Source organism: Ursus americanus, chromosome 31, assembly GCF_024610735.1.
Source record: "Ursus americanus isolate L20-20 chromosome 31, mUrsAme1.1.p, whole genome shotgun sequence".
Lineage (NCBI taxonomy): Eukaryota > Metazoa > Chordata > Mammalia > Carnivora > Ursidae > Ursus > Ursus americanus.
Window position 1 is genome coordinate 6,128,610 of NC_142157.1, and position 18,252 is coordinate 6,146,861.

Here is an 18,252-nt window from a genome sequence, read left to right on the forward strand (position 1 = left end):
TTCAAACACAGATGGCTTAACCCTTCGCCAGAATTTTGATTCAGCAAGCCTAGAATGGAGTGGAGCCCAGAATTTGCATTTCTAACAAGTTTTCTGGTCTGAGGCTGGTGCTGCTGGCCTCCGGTACTGCACTTTACTAACCCCTGCAAGACTAGAGATGAGATGGAATTAGTTTCTCTCTAGCACCCATGTGTGATTTGGCTGCTGTATTCTGCAAGCAGTCTATGTTTTAGTTATTTACTTCCAGCTTTAATAGAGGTTTGCAAATGTAACAGGTAACCCTCAGGCAAAACCAGAAGGAAGCATTTTAGCATAGCAAAAGGAGAAGCAGGCCTTAAGGTAAAACTCTAGTCAGATTATTTTTCTTTTCTTTTCTTTCCTTCCTTTGTCTTAGGTTTTCTTTATTGTTTTATGAAAATCTATTTGACGTTGACTGTAATGAGTCATGTGTGTTAACACAGAAGGGTTATGGTTTATTTAAACTCCTTCAGTGTGATCACCTAGAAAGTTCAAAGTGCTTGCTAACCAACATTGATGTGTCAGGACTCAAAGAATAAGGTCATTATCAGTAACAGTGACATTTTCATAAGAAACTTCTTACTTGGTTTTTGCTCTACTTGTGAAAGCTGCTTGTAGAAGGTCAAATAGCCCTTGAAGGCCATGAGTGTCCCATTGAAAGTGGGTTTTTTTTGGGGGGGGAGGACAGTAGAGACATTGGCATTGCCTGTTAGTAACTTTTGGAAGAACTAAAAGAAATTGATCATTGATAAAAATATTAATCATTCCCAGCACGTCCCACATCTAGTTTGGAAATGTGGTAAGTAGTGGATGTGCTTGTAGGGGCTTTGAAGTCCCACCTGACATGAGAGATCAGAGTCCAGAGGGATCTTTCCAGCCCCTGAAGGCTAGAAGTGGTTGTTTAAACCCCAGTTGAAAACCCGGTGCCCCGCAGGAGTCTAAATCTCCTGAGACAATTTCTGCAGATTTTCAAAAGGACTGAAGTGCTCAGAGCACCATCTGCTACTGGGCTCCAGCATCCCTGCCTGCGGTCTCAGCTCTGCACCGTGCTGACCCCACACTGAAACTCAGCCTCCTAAACTAATTTCTCTCAAAACCCACTCGACAAGACATTTCCGAGGAGACTTTTGTCTTGGGGATGAGTCATACCAGGCAGTGAACAGCTCAAAAATCACATCAGAGACATTGCTATACTCAGAAGCCCCCCTCAGTCTCCCTCAAGCATGGCCTAGACAGCTGTGTACCACTGGGGACCTCAAGTGCCCCCAAAGGGTGATTGGACTAGAGGATTTCTAAGGCACTGCCAACTCAAGAGAGAGAGACTTTATTTTTTTCTTGAAAAACAATCACAGGAACTTTTTCGTTTTCTGTAATTCTTATTTTTACAGAGAATAAGATGCCCACCAAACAATGACGTTAGTAATACAAAAAGTTGGGAGTTATCACACCTATAAGTACTTCTTTACCAACCTATCATCGAGTATGGATCTGGCTTGGAAATGACAGTGTCACCTCCATTGTCTTTTTCTGTCAGAGAGAAAGTGGTGGGAAAGTGGCTCTCAGACTTGAATAGTAATAGAAACTCTTTTTTTAAAGGATAATCTCTCGATCCTGCAGTACAGAATTAAATAGTTTTGATTATAATGTTACTTAAATATGTATAAAAATAAAATAGGGCTAAACTCCTTCTGTTTACAGCCATTATACAACTATAAAACCAAACATCTTTACAAATTAAATACAAACAAAACAGCAAAACCATTACATTCAAATGAACAACATTAATTTAATGTGGCCAATAATGTGTTTTAAAATCTAAACTCTTGCACAAATCATTAATATGGTGTGGCTGCTCCGTGGCTGGTTCATTTGAGTGTGCGTGCCTGCCGCCACAAGCCCAGGGCGACTCCGTCCCCATCCCTTTCCTCTGTGAGAGTTCTGCCGTTCTTTCGCGTGCCCGTGGCCTTTGGCCTGTCTGCCACGGCAGGGCGTCGTTTACACGTGAAGTTCAACTTGCTTCGATTATCAGTGACCTGAGACAGCGAAAATGCCATTTCTTGGTGCCTTTGTGTTTGTAGACTTAAATTCAGACAGGGAAATAACACACTTAGAAGATGACCTAGAAATGCTGATATTAAGAAATAATCATTCAGATGAAAACAAACAAAAAAAAAACCCTTAACACTCCTCAGAATGTATTTCCCATATGAAGAATGTACCAAATAAAGAAACTCTCATCAGTTAATTAAATTTCACCAAAATTTGCAATTGGTGAACTGGTGCAACTTTACTCTTCAAATTTTTGGACTTCATGGGAGTATAGTCAGTTGACAGTCTGAAGCGTGGCCTGCGTCTGTTTCTGGGCTTTTCATTGTTCGGTGAGAAAGCAGCATTCCGAATTTCACTGCTTAATCAGTTTGATTGATCCTGTAGTCAGAAATGTGCATCTGTTAGCCCTGCATGGAAATAGCCAGGATTAACTCTTTAAGTGCTATGAATTTGATGTCAAAATAGGATACTTTCTCAGTTTCCACAGATTTTTTATAAAATGCTTTATTTATGGGGTACGTTCATACTATGCCTAGAAATGTTTCCATGCCGGTTTAATTCGACTGACACATGAACTGTTATCTGACGGTATGTGTTGGTCACGGTGTCATTGTTACTACTTTTCATTAATGCCCTTGGTAACATTTTCACTTTTCATATTGGCTAAAGAGAAGCCAACCCTACCCTTCTGTTTTATGTGAATAACAAGGTTTAAACTCACAAAAATATTGGTGTACTTATATTTTGTCCTGATTATAACCAGAGACCTCAAAGATTCAGCTATGTAAATGATTCGTAATCCCTATATTTCTTTGGCAAGATTGTGTTTCCTGCTTGATTATTATATTTTCAGCCGGCTGGATACTTGGGAGTCTGATACAGTGCTCTCTGATGTATTTCTTCCCCACCATCGAAGACAACCCAGCTGCCCACCCAATACCTATTCCCTCCTTCCTCCTTACTTAATAGAATCCCAATTTTGTTCAGGCTGGCAATGTGCCCAGATAAAAATTCAATTTCCCAGGCTCCTTTGCAGTGAAAGGTGATTATGTGACATCATTCTGACTAATGAGTTAGAAGCGGATCTGGATGGAACTTTTTCTGCAAAGCTCGTTTTTTTCTGATTGGAAAAAATGGAGCCAACTCAGCTTTTTCCCTTTGCCATTTCCCTTTCTTCCTGCCTAGCAGTTGGATGGGTGCTCCAAGGTGGGGTTTATCTAACAATATTGAAGATGAAGGCCACGGGGAGGAAGAGGGAAGCAGTCCCTTCCCCTGAACAAGGGTTCCATTCCCAGCATGCCCAGCCTTTTTGTGACTCGTGCAGCAGAGCCTCTACTTATCTAAGCCACCCTCCATCATTCTGTTCTATGGAGCCAAATAGCAGTATGCACACAAGAGCCCAAAGCGAATAATCATCCTTAGATCAGGACTGTCTGGAGAACTATCCCCTGGTCAAATCATCTGCACAGTATTCTGTGAAATTAAGTAGTGGGCAAAATTTTCTAGTCTTGCTCAAGTAGCTCTTCCACTTTTCACTTTATTTAGCCTGTACTTAAATACATGGTATCAGTCAGATCTCTGCCGGCATGCATCCTTCTTCAGTCTGATACAGCACCACCTCCTGGCAACTCCTACCTCTCCCAACACTCCTGCTGTAATGTACTGTAATGTACTGTAATGAAGTGTAATGTACAAGGGCCTGAGCTATGGAGCACACTGCCTGAGTTTGGTTCTGGGTTCCTCCACCATCGGCTGCGTAAACTCTCTGCTTCATGCTCCTCATCTGTAAGATAGGGATAATAATGACACTTACTTTATCAGGCTCAGAGAGGCCTAAGTCTGTTAATACATATAAAGCACTGGGGCACCTGGGTGACTTGGTTGGTTCAGCATCTGACTCTTGATTTCTGCTCAGGTCATGATCTCGGGCCATGGGATCAAGCCCCACATGGGTGGGGGGCGGGTGGTCCATGCTCAGCGGGGAGTCTGCTGCTCTCCCTCTCCGTTTTACCTTTCCCTGCTCCCACGTGTGTGCTCTTGCTATATATATATATGTGTGTGTGTGTGTGTGTAATATTATACATTTAATTATATATATAATAATAATTAAAAATACATAAAAAGCACTTAGCACTGTCCCTGGTCCACAATAAACCCTATTTAAGTGTATGATGTTGCTATTGTTTGTTAGGAAATGGGTGTTTTCCCTCAGGAAGGCGCAGCATCCCCAGATGGATGCAGAAACAAGCAAGGAGTGGAACTGAAATGAATTAAGATAGGTTTTATTCCTTACACATAGCACACATGTGGAAGTGTGGGCCTGTAGCTCTGCTGATACAACTTGAGTCATTGAATAGCTTGGTCTCTACGTATTCTCCATAAATCACATCACGTCATGAATGTTTCTCTTTAAATTAGGATGTACTGGGTTCAGGATGAGGCCTCGTGGAGTACTTTTTCAGTGTAATTACTTGTAAGTGCTGGGTGCCATAAAGTGGCTTATTTGAGAGAGTAAGTAGGGGGGATACTTGGGTAAGAATGTAACCTCTCAATTGATAACAGTCCTTTGACAATTTGAAGGTCTTCGTATTGTACTTTCATGAAATTCTTGCTGATTCCAAGCTTGCCAAGCTCCATGGAGATACAGAGACCTGAACTTCTTAAACCTTGTCTAAAATTTTGACATTTCTATTTACATCAGGTTATCTCCAGGCAGGGCAGACGGGCAGGAATCATGATCTTAAGAACTGCCACAGACTGTGTTCTAGAATGGTGATTTTTCAAATTTTAGCATGTATACGAGGAACCTGGAATGCTTCTCACGAATGCAGGTTTGTTGACCGCCCCTCATATTCTGATGCAGGAGGTCTGGTCAGGGACTAAGAACCCACATTTTCAACAAATTATAGTTGACTATAATGGAACTGGTCCATTCACCCTTTGGAAAGCACTACCCTTGGGTTAATGAAAACAAACACGATGAAATGGGACTCTAATATAAGTTTATTAAGGTCTATTAACAGTGAAGCTATGAAATAATTTATAGTTTGTATATCAGGCATAGCTTTGTCTTGGCATTCATATGTGTCTGTTGTTCACCTGTGGTTAAATAATCATTTCGTTTAAAAGGTCAACGACAGGTGGGGTATTCATAAACTTTATTCAGTGTTTCTTGACACTTGCCAAAAGTTTCTTTTCATGTAAGTTATACAACTCCAATTTAAAAGCTTCGTATGCTTTGAATTCTAACAAAGAAATGATGGAATGCCGGTCAATCATATTTCTATTTACTTGAGGACACCGAGCAATTCAGATTTTTATATCCAGATACCAGAATCTGTAGTTAAAAACTCTACAGAAAAACAGCTCTAATGGACATTTGCTGACTGTCACCGTGCAATCATTCGCCACCAAGAGTGCATTGTCCTCAAATATAATTGAAATCAAATAGGTACTGTGCTGCTATAAATCTAAAGAGCAGGAAAATAGTAGGCTAGACTCCCCCAGCTTGTTCAGGACACCTTAATGGAAACATAAATACCATAATCATATGCTTTTTGCATGCATTTTACCACTAAAAAGAAAACGTGGATTTAAAAAAAAAAGACCTTTGTGAACTTATTCCCCCCCCCATTAAAACCGAAATCCAGTTGTGTCAAAAGGAAGTGTGACAAACATAGAACAAAACTAATTTTCTTAGATACAGGTAGTTATTAAACAAGTGCTCTTCTTAAAACGTTGGGTCACATAACAAAGTTATATTTGCTATTCAGAAAGTCAAATAGCACTTTATTTACTTCCATTTACTTGGTGTTAGTCATCTCTGCTTTTCTTGGAATGTGAGAAAGTCATTCTCAAAGGTAGTAAATCTGTTGTCATGACGAGTTTTGCAAGTCGCCGTTTCCAGTTCGTGTGCTGCACCCCGTCCCTTTTCAGGGCCCTTAGCTGTCCTTTTCTGACCTTGGCCAGCTCCATTCACCTTGTTGTTCCCTGCAACATGCCTCTCGTGTTCAGACCTGCCACCCGCCTCCCTCTGCGGCCCGGCTCCTTCCCTCTCCCTACTTGCTGCGGGTCAGCTCTCCTTCTTGCAGGCCAGTTCTCTGCGCACTCTGCCAACCCCACCCTGCAAGGAGCCCGCTCCATCAGTCCTCCTTCAGCCTGTGCCTCTCTGCTCGCTGTTCCACAGAGCGGGTGACCATGCAGATGTCTTTCTCATGCTGTTAAAACAAACAAACAAAAAAAAAAGAAAGAAAAAGAAAGAAAGAAAGAGAAAGAAAGAAAGAGAAAATCCTTTTTAGCCCTCTAGCTATTTTCTGCCCTATTTTTCCTTTTCACTTCCAATCCAGACTTCTTCAAAGATTAATCTAGATTTGATATAACCTGCTGTATCATCTTTCCCACATCGCATTCCTTCCATGTGGTAGGCGCAGTAATGCCCCCCACCCCCATCCAAGATGCTCATGTCCTAATCCCCGGAACCTCTGAATATGTCACTCTGTCTATACAGCAGAAAGGACATTGCAGATCAGATTGAGTTAAGGGTCTTAAAATGGGGAGATGTTCACAGATTATCCATCCCAAGGGGCTCAGTGGAATCACAAGAGTTGTCGTAAGTGCAAAATGGGGACAGGAGAGTCAGAGTCAGAGAGAGATCTGAAGATGCTGGTCTGCTGGCTTTGAAGACAGGAAGGGACCACAAGACAAGGAATGCAAGTGGTTTCTAGGAGCTGGAAAAGGCAAGGAAACAGTCTCCCCTAGAGCCTCTAGAAGGAACATAACACTGTTGACACGTTGATTTTAGCCCAGTGAAACCCATTCTGGACTTCTGACGTCCAAAACTACAATGTAATTGTAGTTTCCTATTGGTTTCCTGCATTTCTGATCCAGTCAACCCTTCGGTTCTTCCCATTCTGGGTCACTCTGTGGCACTCCTGGAACTCTTCTCCGCGTTTCTGTGTAAGGTACTACCGTCTCTTGCTTCCTACTTCCTACAGGACTGTTTCTCAACTGTCCCCTTAAAGATTCTCTTCTTGCCTGCTAAGTTCGAATTCTTTAGGGAACTAGCTCTGGACTACTGCTATTCCCTATGTGGTTTTTTGGCTTAAATTTTAACTACCGTGTGGCACTGGTGATGGCTAACCTGCACTAGCCCCGTCTTCTCCTCTAAGTCCCAGACCCTTGGAGTGAAGTACCAGCTGGGAGTGCATGCTTCCTGTGTCTGCCAGGCACCTAAACCCAGCTTATCCAAAACCAAAGTCATCACTTTCATTCTAAGCCTCTTCTAGTTTCATGGGCCTAATCTCCAAGAATACTGTCCCCGGATTTACTCAAGACATAAACCTCTCTTTGGAAGCCAGCTTCCCTTCTTCCACCTCATTCAGTGACAGAGGCCTACAAGTTTTACATTTTAAATAATTCCAAATCTTTTCTCTCCTTCTGCACCATGACACGTGGAGACTGGCAGGAGTCTGCTAACTCATCTCCCGGATGCGCTCCAGTCTTGTTCTCCTCAAATCCTTACTTTTCCCAATACCTGGGGTTTTCTATGCAAAATAAAGATCTGACATCTCATTCCCTTGGTTAAAACTATTCTGTGGCTGTTCATTGTCTCCACGATGCAGTCCGAGCCCTCAGCATGGCATCTGTGGGCCTCCAAGACCTCCCGTTTAGCCTCAGTCCTGATTGTATCAAACTGTGTCACATTGGTTCACATCCTACTTTCCTAACAGAGGGTCTTCTGGAAGTATAAACCCAGCTTCATGAAATACATGGATAAATTAAGTGGTTCTCTGGTCGTTACATGTTGTGCGAGTGTTAAATTTTGGTGGGTAAAAACAAGCAATCACCGTTCATTAAGCTCTTCTAATATAGTTAGAGATGCAGCAATTAAATTAAAGGCTGAGGTGACATAAACCACCCAACAAATGAAACCGTGAAAGTAATGAAGCCATAAATAAGGTCATGGCTAATTTTAAAGACTTCTTTTTAAATTCTTTTTGTTGATTAACATTGCCTGAAACCACAATTTGTTTGTAGAAGTAATGTGTAATGGGGGTTGCTTGTTTATATATTTATTTTAGCCTTAGAGAAGGTTTAAATATTCCACAGAAATATGAGGATAAGGGAAAACTATCTTAGACCTTGGTAGTCATCAGGCAAATAATTTTCCAGCACAGCGTGTTCGCTTTCTTTTAACGTCTTTCCCTCTGCAGGGCACTGACCTTTTGGGGCTTTGGTGATGAGCTAGCCACGCCGTGGTTGAAGTCTGCTTGAGCTGTTTGGTATTTCATCTGAGTTTAGCCTTCTAACAGAAGCTCCAAGATCCTGCTTTAAATGCAACTTGGCACGATAACTCATCTTTTTATTCTGTCCCAACCACCTGGCCCTCCTGTCCTGTAGACGGTCCGAACCCATGGACTCAAGTACCAATCTTATTGGTATATCGTGGTCTTAGATTGGTATTATTTTCTTTCTTGCTCCTGAACAAAGCTGGAATATCAGTCCGCTGTTAATATAAATTCATGAGGATTATGTGGAGCCCTGTTGTGAGATGCGTTTTCAACTTTTGGGGAGACTTTAGACCTGAATCCAAAATCCATTTTTAAATTAACTTCCCAGATGTTCTAGAGCTTTTCCTCAGGCACCCCAGCCCTCGGTGTGGATAACTGTCTGATTAGTCTGTTTGCTGCTTCATTCCTTTTCTTTCCTCAGTTCTCATTGGTTGACTGTGTGTAACTTAAGGAGAAGCAGTAGTTGATTGAAAAACATTGTTGTATTTTCCAATCAAGGAAATGTTTGGGAAATCCTTCCTGTCTTCCACCAAAATAGAGGAGTATATAGAGATGTGGAAATTCTAAGCTTTCTGTATTGTTACAGAACAGAAAATAACTAGATAATTCATATATTCTGTGAATATGTAATAATTACTTGACTATATATTTGAAATTGCATAAAAGGCACTCAGATGTTCAGAGAATGAATGAATCAATGAATAAATGTATATTAGTGTATATATACATTTCTGTAAAACTCACAAATATTTTTAAAACTGAATTTTCTGTCCCAGTTTTTGTCTTTTATGATTAGTTCTACCTAATAGGCTACAGAAGTTATAGGATTGAATCCTTAGGAATACAGACTTTTAAAAATGTTTGTTCTCAAAAGAAAATACTTTGGGGCCAGGTTAAGTATCTCATAGGTGATTCCTTTTGGTGAGGCGTCTGGATAGGTGGGTGGCTCTTCCAGGTTAACTTTTTATAAAAATGTATTATAATTTTAGAAGTTGAACAGATATGGGGCAAGAAACAAACCTTAACCTGCATCTGTGCTTTTTTAGTACCCTGTTTAACTGAAATTCTTGGTTACCTCCAAGAGAGGCCCACCTGGCCCAGCCCCACGTGCTGTTAACCTTCCTGGCGGAGGGGTGGGGGTGGGAGGGGCGACTTCACCTGGAGCAAAGGAAAGACCAACAGGCCACTGAACCCAGTTCACAGCAGAACTCAGATTATTATGCAAGTGAGCTGAAGAATGCTACCTTCAGGAGTCTGGAGGATTTGCTGGGTGTACATGAAATCAGTCTAAAATCTTCTGACTTAGCACTGACTGATAATGTCGGTCTGAATAGAGGAAATAGTATAAAGTCTGAATTAAAGTATATGTTCAGAGATACCATACTCTGAACTTTAAAGCACATCCAGCAACTCCGATGAAGGACTAACAGTTTCAATTAGAGAATCTTTATTTTGTGAACTTTACCATGGATTTTGTTTATTCTAATTTAGACGTAAATCAAATTTGCCTAAATTTTGTTTAGATGAGACTCATTTGCTGATTTGAATACAATCAGATTAGAAAATTGTTATTCTAAATTCTCTTCTAATAAGTCCCCCTGCTATAAATTTATAAAGAAAAAAATTTTGATAGTGAAAAGATAAATTCCTTTATAGATTTCAAAGATTATAACTAGTGGTATCTAAAATAATTGTAAATTACCCACCTACAAAAAATACTGCTATAGTTTCATGGTGACCTCATGTAATTCTGAAATTGTGAAAATATACTTTAAAAAATAAAGGGTATATTGTTGTCTTCGTGAAGAAAAAATGTGATTTAAAAGAAAAAGTTTGCCATATCAGAACTTAGTGATTATCATGACCGGAACACAATTCCCTCCAAATAAATCCACATAACAACCAAATAGCAAGTATCTTTTTCCTCTCTTTCCTGGTCTCTGCTTTGCTACTTAATAGGTCATTTAATGGCAGGTACAAAGTTTGAACAGCCGTAGCTGCTTAGTCTTTTGAAGGTTATATAATAAATTGGACCTGCATCAGGCACTTCGGCAGAGAAATAGTAAAGTAAAATTTTAACTCCAAATCTATTATAAATTCTAATCACTTAGAATTCCTGGGAGCGCCTGGGTGGCTCAGTCAGTGTCCAACTCTGGATCTCAGCTCAGGTCTTGATCTCAGCGTTGTGAGTTCAAGCCCCGCGGTATTTTCTTTTGTTGTTATTGTTGTTTGTTTTAAATAATGCTTTAAAAAGATTGGGGGGAATGGAAGGAATGCAAATGGAACCAGGGAGCGTTGGGGGACATAGGTGAAGGAATTAGGCACTATGCAATCCCTAGGAGTACCCTAAAACTAGTCATTGTGGTTGTGGACAATTCTGGTGATTTTCTGGCAGTTGGCAGTCAGTGACAGGAGGCATGAGGATTTTCTCTAAATTTCACAAAGTCACCATGTGGCCTGTGGGGGAAAGGAGGAAGACTTAGAAAAATGACCAAAATAATGTGTAATTATAATTCCGATACAGAAGAGTTTTTGGTTTTGGGTTTGCAGGCTGCATTCGCATAACTTTAAAAAATCACCCCCCTTTGTAACAGAAACTAAGGCTGAGGATAAATACTTATTTCTAATTATTCTCTTTTTTTCTCCATTTCCTTTTTTCCTTTAGTCTGTATGTTTAAGCTTTTAAAGTTTTTGAATAAGCCCAAGGTTTTTGTATGTCTCCATCTTACAGCCTCTGTGGCCGTTCATCCCCCTCCCCAGCAGTTATTCTGGGGGCTACTGGGTGCTGAAAATTGTGGAAACGTCTGGGATACAGAAATGAGCAAGACCTCATTTACCTCCCAAGTTCCGTACACAATATACTGCACCCAGAGTGATATGAATTAAATACGATGCTAAGGAGATTGACTCGGGTTGGGGAAGGAGGGGCTTCTAAGACACGGTATGCTCAAGCCGCAACCTAAGTGGGTCAGAGCTTTTATGTATATATCTATGTAAATATATAGAATATATATTATTATATGCATATTATATGTATAATATAAATATATACTATATTATATATAATCTATATAAATAAAAATAAAACTTTATAAGATGTTGATAAATAAAAATCTTTACATATTAACCTAGTTTTGACAGTGCAGTCTAGTTAAGGTGCTGGATTTATATATACACTCCTGGTAAATATTAAATATGGTCAACACTTTGCTATGTAAATTCTTTAATACCTCCTGCCCCTAAAAGCCACTGGCAGTACTGTTGTGGCTTTTCTCTCTGAGTGGCCAGGTTTTTTTTGGAAGGGTTTATGGATTTCGGCAAGTGAGGCTTGCCTAGCCTTTAGGGCCCTTGGTATCGTCACGTTTCAGTTAGGCGGGGCCTTGAGGCCTGCAGGATAATGAAGGAGAGCCTGGACAGGCAGAGATGCTTGACCCTAGCAGGGAGGTGGTTTCTCTGACAGTGGGTCCAGGATTCAGGGGCCGTCAGTGGGAGCTGTGGTTGGTGATATTGACCTTATGGATCCAAATAGGTCTGTGAGAATATTTATGTTTTTCGTATAGTATGGCTTTAAACATTAGAAGAATCTAAAATTCTTGTTCTGGCTCTTCTTGGCAGTGAATGGCATGCGGTTTGCAATAGCCCCAGGCCTCTAGGCTTCGCGGGACCATCGAGGGACACGGACTCCGTTAGTTAGTTGCAGTGTCTTTTGAACACCTGCTAGACACACACAGATTCCCTTGCCAGGCCAGTTCAGAAACATTGGCAGGTCTCATTTTCCCTCTGATATTATTTTTAAGGAATTTTATTTGCATCTGGGAGAGTCCCATAATCCATCTTTGTGATAGATGAATCCAAAATGTGCTACTCTGGTTTCTTTTAAAGATCAGCACATCTTTTTTTTTTTTTTTTTTTTAAATATTTTTAAAAAGAGAGAGAGAGTGCAGGGGGGAGGAGCAGAGGGAGAGGGTCAAGCCGACTCTGCCCTGAGCATGGATCGATCTCACAACCTTGAGAGCATGACCTGAGCTGAAATCAAGAGTCGGACGCTTAACCAACTGAGCCACCCAGGCACCCCACGATCAGCACATCTTTGAATTGTCTTGGTTTTTCTATTTCTAGCTTTTATATAAGATTGGGGCAAACTGGATGTAGGTATAGTGTTCCCCCTGCTGACTGAGGGGCTCATGATGTTCCACAATCCCATCTGACTTAAAACTGAAACAGTGTGCTGGTTGAGTTTTTGAAAGGCAGGTGCTCTGGGTTTCCTGGGACATCCTTCACAGCTATTGCACGAGAGCATGACTTTCCCACTTTTACGTCTAGTACGTTATTGAAAACATTTGCGAGCCAGATCCCTGTGCCAAGGCCGCACACATACACGTACGCAGGGCTGGATGAGATTGTGCTCCTAGCGAGATGAAAAATCTGGTGATAAACTCCACTGTCTTGGGAGAACCCAGGCCTGAGGCAGACATAAGCAAGGGCCTCGGCCTTTTCCCCATCGATACAGCGCCAGCCATCGGCCCTCCTCAGGGGCTGATATCATTCCTGAGCGCTCTCGGGCTCTCCCCAGGCTTGCACCGGCCGTCAGGGCGAGTCTTCCCACGTGGCCTTCTGGCTTGAACCTTCGCTGCCAACGGTGGGAAGGAGGGCAGCGGGGAAGATGGCGAGTCAGGGCAAGGAAGACAGGCCAGTTGACCACAACTTGGTGTATCGTTCGGGGGCATCCTGGGTGCCACAGCCCTGCAGCCCTGAGGAGGGAGTGAGTCACAGGTGCTTCTGTGCGGAAGGCCACACTCTCAAGAACTCTCACCTGCAAAGGCCTCAGCTGCCTGTGAGGGGTCCTGGCTCTGTCCCCGCAGCAGCTGGGGCTGGGGGCTGGGAACAGGTAGAGCCGCCAGCGGTGACTAAAGGTGGTTAATGTGAGGAAATGCAAATAATTTAAAATTGCAATGCTCCCCTCCTTCCCTGCACTCCCTAATTACCTTCCCTGCTTTATTTTTCTTACCAGTGCTTGTGATGTTATGATAGGGCCTAGTCCTACTTTACAAATGCTGGTTCTCATCCATCTCCAACAATTAGAATCAAGTTCCACTTTCAGGTAGGAGTCTTTGTCTGTTTTGTTCATGGCTGTATTCCAAGGCCTGGCATATGGGCATTCGAATATGTTAAATGAATGAATAAACCAAACTCTTCATCAGCACAGAAAAGGCAGTTTGTGGGGCGCTGGTGTCTGATAAGGAAAACTGTGAGCTCTACGCAAGTAGAGAGGGCCTGCTTTAGAAAAGAAACGTGGAATTTCTATCTGCAAAAGGAAGTTAAGCATTTGAATTGTTTTTTTTTTTTTTAAAGATTTTATTTTTATTTATTTGACAGAGATAGAGACAGCCAGCGAGAGAGGGAACACAAGCAGGGGGAGTGGGAGAGGAAGAAGCAGGCTCATAGTGGAGGAGCCCGATGTGGGGCTCGATCCCATAACGCCAGGATCACGCCCTGAGCCGAAGGCAGACGCTTTAACCGCTGTGCCACCCAGGCGCCCCAAGCATTTGAATTGTTAAAATCACTTTTGCTCCTGCTAGATCCATAGTTCTTCCAGGTCTCCTAGAGCATATGTAACTCTGAGAGAGAGGTGATAGGATACAGTGTTATGCAGTGTGCTACACTGAGGTAGGTATGATACAGATATGTTTAAGGGCACAGTCTGAGTTCTCACGCCAGCTCTGCCAGTTACCGTTTTTGCACCTGTAAAATGGGGATATCGACATTACTGACCTCATTGGGACTTTTTATGTATGTATGTGAGGATTAAATGAATAACTGCACATGAGGCACTTTGAATACCACCTGGCACATAGAAGATTCCAGTAAGTGTTAGTTGCTATCATCGTTACCATCATCAACATCATCGTTGTTATTATGCTACCACCACCGTCATCCTGTGTATTCTTGAATTCTTGGGAGTATTTATTGATTTATTTATCTGAGAGAGAGAGGGAGAGAGCGAGCAGGATGGGGGGAGAGGCAATCTCAAGCAGACTCCGTGCTGAGCACAGCCCGACACGGGGCTCGATTCATGACTCTGAGACCATGACCTGAACTGAAATTAAGAGTCAGACGTTTAACCAACTGAACCACCCAGGCGCCGTGCATTCTTGCATTCTAAGGACATTTAGAAGCTAAAGAGTTTGTTGCATGAATTGTTTAGTGTGAGCCTGATATATAATGATTCTGTATCTTTTTAGCATTTTTGTGGGTAGAAATTTATTGTAGGTTTCTCAACTTTTTATTTTGATGCCACAATTGGCGTCTGCAGCTTTTTACATTGTACGCTGGTACTAAAATGTGCATTGCTGTGGACATTTGATGGATTTCTGTAATTAGGAAGCAACTTAATCTGTAGTAATTTGGTGTAGTATTGAACTTGAATAGCCACAGATTCGTTTCCAAATGAGGAGACTAAAGTTAAATGAGGGTTATGATATTTGAGGACATGAATGAAGAAGGCACAGGCCTGGGGCTGGGGTTAGATTCTCCCACAGCGCGTGATGCACCCCAGGGGTGATTCCCCCGCTTCCGGAAGGCTACTTACCGTTTTCCTCCTGGAATGTGGGGTGGAATAATAGGTCCATTTTAAATAGCTCTGTAATATATTTAAATAAAAACTACCGTGTAATTGCATAATATTAGTATTATAAATGCCTTGTATTCATTATATGATAATTAATTAAAATGAGGCTCAGTGTTAATAAATATGTAGTAGAGAATATTATTGATGTTTTATTTATGGTAAACAGGAAATGTCCCTTGTGATTTTTTTTTTTTTATTCCCAGCTCGGAAACGATAAATCAGATATGAGAAGGGGCTAGATTGTTTTCTTTTATGATGTGCCTTTTTCTGGCACATTTTGTCCACTTACCTGGGATTAGCTGCGTGCATACCTCACAAAACGAGGTCTCATTATACCCGAGGATAGCTAAATGCCCATCAAGGAATAAATGAATGCGTTTGAGTTGTTTTAATTAGCTAGGTGTGATTTAAAGGTTGCTGAAATCAAAAAGGCTTATTCATTTTTCATCAATAATCACTTACCTTAATATTTCATTAGAACCCGCTGATTTGCAGACCTCCTTCTGGGCTTTGATTCATTATGACTGCAGACATAATTTGACTTTCCCTCTTTTTCTCATTCTGTATTATACTCTTTCATCTCTGAGACACTGTTAAGATGTTTCCGACATTCTTCACAGGGCTGCTAATTGATCCAACTTTTTTTTTTTTTTAACTGTACTTAAAGCTAAGGGTTCTAGGCTGTGGAAAGCTGTATGTGTGCGCGCATGCGTCCACGTGGGCGAGCGCGCACGTGTTGAGGCAGTTTTCTTTCATCATTTGAACCGCTGATAATAACATGCAAATTTTCTGTTTCAAATGTTCTGAGACAAGGGCTGATTTATCACATGCAAAAGTCAAGAAGTAAGTAGCTTGGACACATTCTTAGACTATGCCATCAGTTGGAAAGAACAAAGCATCTTGTGTGTGGCATACTGGGCGGATGGGATCCCTATCTGCACATACCTTGTTTTCAGAACACGGCTCCGCCTGCTTTCGATGCACACTTGCACTTACCCGCAGATGCTCAATGTGCCAGTGTGTCCCCGGGGAGTGGCCCTGTCCCAGGCTTCTGTGCTGCCACCTAGGGAGCGCTGCTCTGACGCAGTGAAGCCAGGAGTCGGGCCGTCCTGTTAATATGCTGCACGTGCAGGAAAGAGCCATTCTTTCTTCTTAGATTGTTCACGGACAGCATGTGACTGATCGCAGCTAGACACAGCCACTCAGGGCATGGGAATCGGATTGGAACTTCTTAAAGCTCCAAATCCCAAGTAGCCCTCCTTAAATGCATACATAGGCTCTAGGTTTTTTTTGGAACTAACTAACCTAAAACATGGAAACATGCCTAGCACAAACAGATTCTGACAAGCTGATGGTAGCACTGAAATAAAAAAATAAGTAGATGGATAGGTATTTTCATTTTTTTCGAGATTGATTATGAAATAGTATATGTCTGTTTTCCACAGCCATGTTAAGCAAATTTTTGTAAAGTATGTATTATTAACTTTCACTAGCTGTAACAGTTTTCATGCTGAGCAAAAATTGCTGAACGTTAAGAAATAAAAACTTGCGCACTTAAAAATTTGGTAAATGTATATGTGTACAGAATTATAAATATTTTCACTGGATTGAAACCATTCTCCCCTTTTTAATATTTCCCAGAAAATTTAATGCTGACTTTCCTCACATCCCAGATTTATTTTTTCCAGAAATATGTCTAAAAAATTAATGGGCCACCAATAGATGTATAAATATCTACTAATGGAGAATTAAAAGAATGCTTATGTGTTAGGAGATATTATTCACCATTAAAAATTATTAATCCTTTTTTACCCAGAGCTATTCCTTACATTTTTCCTACCTTTGGAATGTTTGTTGATAACTCTTTTCTTTAAATACTTTATTGTTACGTATTAGCATTAACATGACTTGCTTGGTGTGAGTATTCGTATTTCAATAATTCTAGTCCTTGCATGGGATACTCTTCAAGATTCCGGGAGGAAGCTTAACATAGATTTACTGGACTTTATCTTTATGATCCTCTCAACCTGCCTGTCCTGCTTTTCAGCCGTTGATTGACGTGTGAACGCAGGCATGAGCAAGTGTAGCTGGGCGACGTCGTAGACCAGGGCGGCTTTAGATTCGCATCTTGGCTCTGCCACTTACTTGGGTGTTTGGCAAGTTATTTAACCTCTGTGAGCCTCGTTAAATTCATCTGTATTTTAAATTTGTTGTCCCATTGTTAGACCATATGTCAGCTGTGTCCCGGTTTTTATATTTAGAAAATATGTTCTTCATAACCATGCATCATGGTCTGTGTTAGAAGCTATTGGGGCTAAAAGAGAAATACAGATCCAATCTCTGATGGTAATGCTCTTCTAGTCTTTTGGGAGAATAACAGACGGATTTAAATAACACAACCAGTTTTATTGACCATGCTGTTTATTTTAATAGCTAGACCAGAATGGTTTGATTGACTTTTTAAAAATCTGGTATGTTTTTTACCATATGGACAAGGCCATATCTAGAGTGCCAAGCTAATAAGCCTTCTTTTCTCTGCCAGTGAACCATGAAAGTTGTTAGCAAAATGTTTTATTTTGAATTGATCCATTTTCCAAGCTCTTGGTGATATAAACACCCTTCTTAAAAGATAGAGTACAGATTACCGCTCATCAGTCACTGGAAATTTGTTGCATCAAAGAACTGTAGGCAACGAGTATGTGAAATGATCTAGAAAAGAATGTATACTGTTTGATTGGGCATGCCTAAAAGTGTTATAAAACTACCCTAAATTGATTGTGTGTACATGGTTCCAGGTTTTGAATGGTGTTGTAACACGAAGAACATCAAACATGGGAGTTGGGTAATACTTAGCAGTAATGTATTGTTTTAAATAGTCAAGGTTTAAAGTAGTATGATTTTGTGCTTTTCTCATTTGTATAAAGGGCTCAAGGTGCAAATCATTCTGAGTCATGATACCACTTATTTCTTTGGACAGCAGTGAAATGACAGTATTAGATTGTCTTCTCCCCTAATCAATGCTTAAGTACTCATTGCATCCCTCGCTTCCTTGGTACCATCAAAATATTTGTATCTTTCATTTCTCTCCTCATCAGGTTTGTGTTTTCCTTTGTGTCCTTTACCATACACACTGTCTTTAAATTAGTTTCTAAAAAGCCCTTGTTCCTCCAATTCCACCATCACTGTATTTTCTGGATCTGTTTCTATGGCCAGATTTTGAGACCATAGCATAGTCTTTCTCCTCCTTGTTCTTTCTAAAATATTTAG

General features: G+C 41.0%; 1 protein-coding gene across 15 annotated transcripts in view; it reads left to right on the top strand.

The window, feature by feature from the left end:
* PARD3 (par-3 family cell polarity regulator) overlaps positions 1–18,252 on the top strand; it is a 636,797-nt gene that overhangs the window by 487,205 nt on the left and 131,340 nt on the right. The window lies entirely within an intron of this gene.